The sequence below is a fragment of the Argiope bruennichi genome, chromosome 8 (genome assembly GCF_947563725.1).
Source record: "Argiope bruennichi chromosome 8, qqArgBrue1.1, whole genome shotgun sequence".
Lineage (NCBI taxonomy): Eukaryota > Metazoa > Arthropoda > Arachnida > Araneae > Araneidae > Argiope > Argiope bruennichi.
Window position 1 is genome coordinate 567,980 of NC_079158.1, and position 9,182 is coordinate 577,161.

Genomic DNA, 9,182 nt, shown 5'->3' on the forward strand with positions numbered 1-9,182 from the left:
CAAATCTTATACTACTAAAATAAAATTTTATGTCAAAATATTTCTATATTCAAGAGAAATTTTAGGAGTCGAGTTCACGCACATGCGCAGAATTCATTCCTATTCAAAACATTGTGCGTTTAGACCAGAATGACACCACGTTAAAACTTTTAGTGGATAATCATAATGAGAGTCTTAGACTATTCAGACGCGCTGCGGGCACGACGCTTCGTGGCCAGATCGGCAGCACGAGCCATCTAGTTTTGCTGGTCTTCAGTTCGAGTCTCGAAACTGAGAACTTCTTAAATATATTTTTCTTTTCTTTTCTTTACATTTTTTTTTAGATATTTTTATCCTTTATTCCCAAACTTACTACGAACTTTTCCAAATCTTATACTACTAAAATAAAATTTTATGTCAAAATATATCTATATTCAAGAGAAATTTTAGGAGTCGAGTTCACGCACATGCGCAGAATTCATTCCTATTCAAAACATTGTGCTTTTAGACCAGAATGACACCACGTTAAAACGTTTAGTGGATAATCATAATGAGAGTCTTAGACCATTCAGACGCGCTGCGTATACGAAGCTTCGTGGCCAGATCGGCTGCACGAGCCATCTAGTTTTGCTGGTCTTCAGTTCGAGTCTCGAAACTGAGAACTTTTTAAATATATTTTTCTTTTCTTTTTTTTACATTTTTTTTAGATATTTTTATCCTTTATTCCTACACTTACTACGAACTTTTCCAAATCTTGTACTACTAAAATAAAATTTTATGTCAAAATATTTCTATATTCAAGAGAAATTTTAGGAGTCGTGTTCACGCATATGCGCAGAATTCATTCCTATTCAAAACATTGTGCTTTTAGACAAGAATGACACCACGTTAAAACTTTTAGTGGATAATCATAATAAGAGTCTTAGAATATTCAGACGCGCTCCGGGTACGAAGCTTCGTGGCCAGATCGGCAGCACGAGCCATTTAGTTTTGCTGGTCTTCAGTTCGAGTCTCGAAACTGAGAACTTTTTAAATATATTTTTCTTTTCTTTTTTTTATTTTTTTTATATATTTTTATCCTTTATTCCCACACTTTCTACGAACTTTTCCAAATCTAATACTACTAAAATAAAATTTTATGTCAAAATATTTCTATATTCAAGAGAAATTTTAGGAGTCTAGTTCACGCACATGCGCAGAATTCATTCCTATTCAAAACATTGTGCTTTTAGACCAGAATGACACCACGTTAAAACTTTTAGTGGATAATCATAATGAGAGTCTTAGACCATTCAGACGCGTTGCGGGTACTAAGCTTCGTGGCCAAATCGGTAGCACGAGCCATCTAGTTTTGCTGGTCTTCAGTTCGAGTCTCGAAACTGAGAACTTTTTAAATATATTTTTCTTTTCTTTTTTTTACATTTTTTTTAGATATTTTTATCCTTTATTCCCACATTTACTAAGAACATTTCCAAATCTTATACTACTAAAATAAAATTTTATGTCAAAATATTTCTATATTCAAGAGAAATTTTAGGAGTCGAGTTCACGCACATGCGCAGAATTCATTCCTATTCAAAACATTGTGCTTTTAGACCAGAATGACACGAAGGTTAAAACTTTTAGTGGATAAACATAATGAGAGTCTTAGAGAATTCAGACGCGCTGCGGGTACGAAGCTTCGTGGCCAGATCGGCGCCACGAGCCATCTAGTTTTGCTGGTCATCAGTTCGAGTCTCGAAACTGAGAACTTTTTAAATTAAATTTTCTTTTCTTTTTTTTACATTTTTTTAGATATTTTTATCCTTTATTCCCACACTTACTACGAACTTTTCCAAATCTTATACTACTAAAATAAAATTTTATGTCAAAATATTTCTATATTCAAGAGAAATTTTAGGAGTCGTGTTCACGCATATGCGCAGAATTCATTCCTATTCAAAACATTGTGCTTTTAGACAAGAATGACACCACGTTAAAACTTTTAGTGGATAATCATAATGAGAGTCTTAGAATATTCAGACGGGCTCCGGGTACGAAGCTTCGTGGCCAGATCGGCAGCACGAGCCATCTAGTTTTGCTGGTCTTCAGTTCGAGTCTCGAAACTGAGAACTTTTTAAATAGATTTTTCTTTTCTTTTTTTTACATTTTTTTAGATATTTTTATCCTTTATTCCCACACTTACTACGAACTTTTCCAAATCTTATAATACTAAAACAAAATTTTATGTCAAAATATTTCTATATTCAAGAGAAATTTTAGGAGTCTAGTTCACGCACATGCGCAGAATTCATTCCTATTCAAAACATTGTGCTTTTAGACCAGAATGACACCACGTTAAAACTTTTAGTGGATAATCATAATGAGAGTCTTAGACCATTCAGACGCGTTGCGGGTACGATGCTTCGAGGACAGACCGGCAGCACGAGCCATCTAGTTTTGCTGGTCTTCAGTTCGAGTCTCGAAACTGAGAACTTTTTAAATATATTTTTCTTTTATTTTTTTTACATTTTTTTTAGATATTTTTATCCTTTATTCCCACACTTACTACGAACTTTTCCAAATCTTATACTAGTAAAATAAAATTTTATGTCAAAATATTTCTATATTCAAGAGAAATTTTAGGAGTCGAGTTCACGCACATGCGCAGAATTCATTCCTATTCAAAACATTGTGCTTTTAGACCAGAATGACACCACGTTAAAACTTTTAGTGGATAATCATAATGAGAGTCTTAGACCATTCAGACGCGCTGCGGGTACGATGCTTCGTGGCCAGATCGGCAGCACGAGCCATCTAGTTTTGAAGGTCTTCAGTTCGAGTCTCGAAACTGAGAACTTCTTAAATATATTTTTCTTTTCTTTTCTTTACATTTTTTTTTAGATATTTTTATCCTTTATTCGCAAACTTACTACGAACTTTTCCAAATCTTATACTACTAAAATAAAATTTTATGTCAAAATATATCTATATTCAAGAGAAATTTTAGGAGTCGAGTTCACGCACATGCGCAGAATTCATTCCTATTCAAAACATTGTGCTTTTAGACCAGAATGACACCACGTTAAAACGTTTAGTGGATAATCATAATGACAGTCTTAGACCATTCAGACGCGTTGCGGGTACGATGCTTCGAGGACAGACCGGCAGCACGAGCCATCTAGTTTTGCTGGTCTTCAGTTCGAGTCTCGAAACTGAGAACTTTTTAAATAGATTTTTCTTTTCTTTTTTTTACATTTTTTTTAGATATTTTTATCCTTTATTCCCACACTTACTACGAACGTTTCCAAATCTTATAATACTAAAATAAAATTTTATGTCAAAATATTTCTATATTCAAGAGAAATTTTAGGAGTCGAGTTCACGCACATGCGCAGAATTCATTCCTATTCGAAACATTGTGCTTTTAGACCAGAATGACACCACGTTAAAACTTTTAGTGGATAATCATAATGAGAGTCTTAGACCATTCAGACGCGTTGCGGGTACGAAGCTTCGTGGCCAAATCGGTAGCACGAGCCATCTAGTTTTGCTGGTCTTCAGTTCGAGTCTCTAAACTGAGAACTTTTTAAATATATTTTTCTTTTCTTTTTTTTATATTTTTTTTAGATATTTTTATCCTTTATTCCCACATTTACTAAGAACTTTTCCAAATCTTATACTACTAAAATAAAATTTTATGTCAAAATATTTCTATATTCAAGAGAAATTTTAGGAGTCGAGTTCACGCACATGCGCAGAATTCATTCCTATTCAAAACATTGTGCTTTTAGACCAGAATGACACCAAGGTTAAAACTTTTAGTGGATAATCATAATGAGAGTCTTAGAGAATTCAGACGCGCTGCGGGTACGAAGCTTCGTGGCCAGATCGGCACCACGAGCCATCTAGTTTTGCTGGTCATCAGTTCGAGTCTCGAAACTGAGAACTTTTTAAATTAAATTTTCTTTTCTTTTTTTTACATTTTTTTAGATATTTTTATCCTTTATTCCCACACTTACTACGAACTTTTCCAAATCTTATACTACTAAAATAAAATTTTATGTCAAAATATTTCTATATTCATGAGAAATTTTAGGAGTCGTGTTCACGCATATGCGCAGAATTCATTCCTATTCAAAACATTGTGCTTTTAGACAAGAATGACACCACGTTAAAACTTTTAGTGGATAATCATAATGAGAGTCTTAGAATATTCAGACGCGCTCCGGGTACGAAGCTTCGTGGCCAGTTCGGCAGCACGAGCCATCTAGTTTTGCTGGTCTTCAGTTCGAGTCTCGAAACTGAGAACTTTTTAAATATATTTTTCTTTTCTTTTTTTTACATTTTTTTAAGATACTTTTATCCTTTATTCCCACACTTACTAAGAACTTTTCCAAATCTTATACTACTAAAATAAAATTTTATGTCAAAATATTTCTATATTCAAGAGAAATTTTAGGAGTCGAGTTCACGCACATATGCAGAATTCATTCCTATTCAAAACATTGTGCTTTTAGACCAGAATGACACCACGTTAAAACTTTTAGTGGATAATCATGAGAGTCTTAGACCATTCAGACGCGCTGCGGGTACGAAGCTTCGAGGCCAGATCGGCAGCACGAGCCATCTAGTTTTGCTGGTCTTCAGTTCGAGTCTCGAAACTGAGAACTTTTTAAATATATTTTTCTTTTCTTTTTTTATTTTTTTTAGATATTTTTATCCTTTATTCCCACACTTACTACGAACTTTTCCAAATCTAATACTACTAAAATAAAATTTTATGTCAAAATATTTCTATATTCAAGAGAAATTTTAGGAGTCGAGTTCACGCACATATGCAGAATTCATTCCTATTCAAAACATTGTGCTTTTAGACCAGAATGACACCACGTTAAAACTTTTAGTGGATAATCATGAGAGTCTTAGACCATTCAGACGCGCTGCGGGTACGAAGCTTCGAGGCCAGATCGGCAGCACGAGCCATCTAGTTTTGCTGGTCTTCAGTTCGAGTCTCGAAACTGAGAACTTTTTAAATATATTTTTCTTTTCTTTTTTTATTTTTTTTAGATATTTTTATCCTTTATTCCCACACTTACTACGAACTTTTCCAAATCTAATACTACTAAAATAAAATTTTATGTCAAAATATTTCTATATTCAAGAGAAATTTTAGGAGTCTAGTTCACGCACATGCGCAGAATTCATTCCTATTCAAAACATTGTGCTTTTAGACCAGAATGACACCACGTTAAAACTTTTAGTGGATAATCATAATGACAGTCTTAGACCATTCAGACGCGTTGCGGGTACGATGCTTCGAGGACAGACCGGCAGCACGAGCCATCTAGTTTTGCTGGTCTTCAGTTCGAGTCTCGAAACTGAGAACTTTTTAAATAGATTTTTCTTTTCTTTTTTTTACATTTTTTTAGATATTTTTATCCTTTATTCCCACACTTACTACGAACTTTTCCAAATCTTATAATACTAAAACAAAATTTTATGTCAAAATATTTCTATATTCAAGAGAAATTTTAGGAGTCTAGTTCACGCACATGCGCAGAATTCATTCCTATTCAAAACATTGTGCTTTTAGACCAGAATGACACCACGTTAAAACTTTTAGTGGATAATCATAATGAGAGTCTTAGACCATTCAGACGCGTTGCGGGTACGATGCTTCGAGGACAGACCGGCAGCACGAGCCATCTAGTTTTGCTGGTCTTCAGTTCGAGTCTCGAAACTGAGAACTTTTTAAATAGATTTTTCTTTTCTTTTTTTTACATTTTTTTTACATATTTTTATCCTTTATTCCCACACTTACTACGAACTTTTCCAAATCTTATAATACTAAAATAAAATTTTATGTCAAAATATTTCTATATTCAAGAGAAATTTTAGGAGTCGAGTTCACGCACATGCGCAGAATTCATTCCTATTCAAAACATTGTGCTTTTAGACCAGAATGACACCACGTTAAAACTTTTAGTGGATAATCATAATGAGAGTCTTAGACCATTCAGACGCTCTGCGGGTACGAAGCTTCGTGGCAAGATCGGCAGCACGAGCCATCTAGTATTGCTGGTCTTCAGTTCGAGTCTCGAATCTGAGAACTTTTTAAATATATTTTTCTTTTATTTTTTTTATTTTTTTTAGATATTTTTATCCTTTATTCCCACACTTACTACGAACTTTTCCAAATCTTATAATACTAAAATAAAATTTATGTCAAAATATTTCTATATTCAAGAGAAATTTTAGGAGTCGAGTTCACGCACATGCGCAGAATTTATTCCTATTCAAAACATTGTGCTTTTAGACCAGAATGACAGCACGTTAAAACTTTTAGTGGATAATCATAATCAGAGTCTTAGACCATTCAGACGCGTTGCGGGTACGATGCTTCGTGGCCAGATCGGCAGCACGAGCCATCTAGTTTTGCTGGTCTTCAGTTCGAGTCTCGAAACTGAGAACTTTTTAAATATATTTTTCTTTTCTTTTTTTTACATTTTTTTTAGATATTTTTATCCTTTATTCCCACACTTACTACGAACTTTTCCAAATCTTATAATACTAAAATAAAATTTTATGTCAAAATATTTCTATGATTCAAGAGAAATGTTAGGAGTCGAGTTCACGCACATTAGCAGAATTCATTCCTATTCAAAACATTGTGCTTTTAGACCAGAATGACACCACGTTAAAACTTTTAGTGGATAATCATAATGAGAGTCTTAGACCATTCAGACGCGTTGCGGGTACGAAGCTTCGTGGCCAGATCGGCAGCACGAGCCATCTAGTTTTGCTGGTCTTCAGTTCGAGTCTCGAAACTGAAAACTTTTTAAATATATTTTTCTTTTCTTTTTTTTACATTTTTTTTTAGATATTTTTATCCTTTATTCCCACATTTACTACGAACTTTTCCAAACCTTACACTACTAAAATAAAATTTTATGTCAAAATATTTCTATATTAAAGAGAAATTTTAGGAGTCGAGTTCAAGCACATGCGCAGAATTCATTCCTATTCAGAACATTGTGCTTTTAGACCAGAATGACACCACGTTAAAACGTTTAGTCGATAATCATAATGAGAGTCTTACACCATTCAGACGCTCTGGGGGTACGAAGCTTCGTGGCAAGATCGGTAGCACGAGCCATCTAGTTTTGCTGGTCTTCAGTTCGAGTCTCGAAACTGAGAACTTTTTCAATATATTTTTCTTTTCTTTTTTTTACATTTTTTTTAGATATTTTTATCCTTTATTCCCATACTTACTACGAACTTTTCCAAATCTTATACTACTAAAATAAAATTTTATGTCAAAATATTTCTATATTCAAGAGAAATTTTAGGAGTCGAGTTCACGCACATGCGCAGAATTCAGTCCTATTCAAAACATTGTGCTTTTAGACCAGAATGACACCACGTTAAAACTTTTAGTGGATAATCATAATGAGAGTGTTAGACCATTCAGACGCGCTGCGGGTACGAAGCTTCGTGGCCAGATCGGCAGCACGAGCCATCTAGTTTTGCTGGTCTTCAGTTCGAGTCTCGAAACTGAGAACTTTTTAAATATATTTTTCTTTTCTTTTTTTATTTTTTTTAGATATTTTTATCCTTTATTCCCACACTTACTACGAACTTTTCCAAATCTTATAATACTAAAATAAAATTTTATGTCAAAATATTTCTATATTAAAGAGAAATTTTAGGAGTCGAGTTCACGCACATGCGCAGAATTCATTCCTATTCAAAACATTGTGCTTTTAGACCAGAATGACACCACGTTAAAACTTTTAGTGGATAATCATAATGAGAGTCTTAGATCATTCAGACGCGTTGCGGGTACGATGCTTCGTGGCCAGACCGGCAGCACGAGCCATCTAGTTTTGCTGGTCTTCAGTTCGAGTCTCGAAACTGAAAACTTTTTAAATATATTTTTCTTTTCTTTTTTTTACATTTTTTTTAGATATTTTTATCCTTTATTCCCACATTTACTACGAACTTTTCCAAATCTTATACTACTAAAATAAAATTTTATGTCAAAATATTTCTATATTAAAGAGAAATTTTAGGAGTCGAGTTCAAGCACATGCGCAGAATTCAGTCCAATTCAAAACATTGTGCTTTTAGACCAGAATGACACCACGTTCAAACTTTTAGTGGATAATCATAATGAGAGTGTTAGACCATTCAGACGCGCTGCGGGTACGAAGCTTCGTGGCCAGATCGGCAGCACGAGCCATCTAGTTTTGCTGGTCTTCAGTTCGAGTCTCGAAATTGAGAACATTTTAAATATATTTTTCTTTTCTTTTTTTTATTTTTTTTAGATATTTTTATCCTTTATTCCCACAATTACTACGAACTTTTCCAAATCTTATAATACTAAAATAAAATTTTATGTCAAAATATTTCTATATTCAAGAGAAATTTTAGGAGTCGAGTTCACGCACATGCGCAGAATTCATTCCTATTCAAAACATCGTGCTTTTAGACCAGAATGACACCACGTTAAAGCTTTTAGTGGATAATCATAATGAGAGTCTTAGACCATTCAGACGCGTTGCGGGTACGAAGCTTCGTGGCCAGATCGGCAGCACGAGCCATCTAGTTTTGGTGGTCTTCAGTTCGAGTCTCGAAACTGAGAACTTTTTAAATATATTTTTCTTTTCTTTTTTTTACATTTTTGTTAGATATTTTTATCCTTTATTCCCACATTTACTACGAACTTTTCCAAATCTTATACTACTAAAATAAAATTTTATGTCAAAATATTTCTATATTAAAGAGAAATTTTAGGAGTCGAGTTCACGCACATGCGCAGAATTCATTCCTATTCAAAACATTGTGCTTTTAGACCAGAATGACACCACGTTAAAACTTTTAGTGGATAATCATAATGAGAGTCTTAGACCATTCAGACGCTCTGCGGGTACGAAGCTTCGTGGCAAGATCGGCAGCACGAGCCATCTAGTATTGCTGGTCTTCAGTTCGAGTCTCGAAACTGAGAACTTTTTAAATATATTTTTCTTTTCTTTTTTTTTATTTTTTTTAGATATTTTTATAATTTATTCCCACACTTACTACGAACTTTTCCAAATCTTATAATACTAAAATAAAATTTTATGTCAAAATATTTCTATATTCAAGAGAAATTTTAGGAGTCGAGTTCACGCACATGCGCAGAATTCATTCCTATTCAAAACATTGTGCTTTTAGACCAG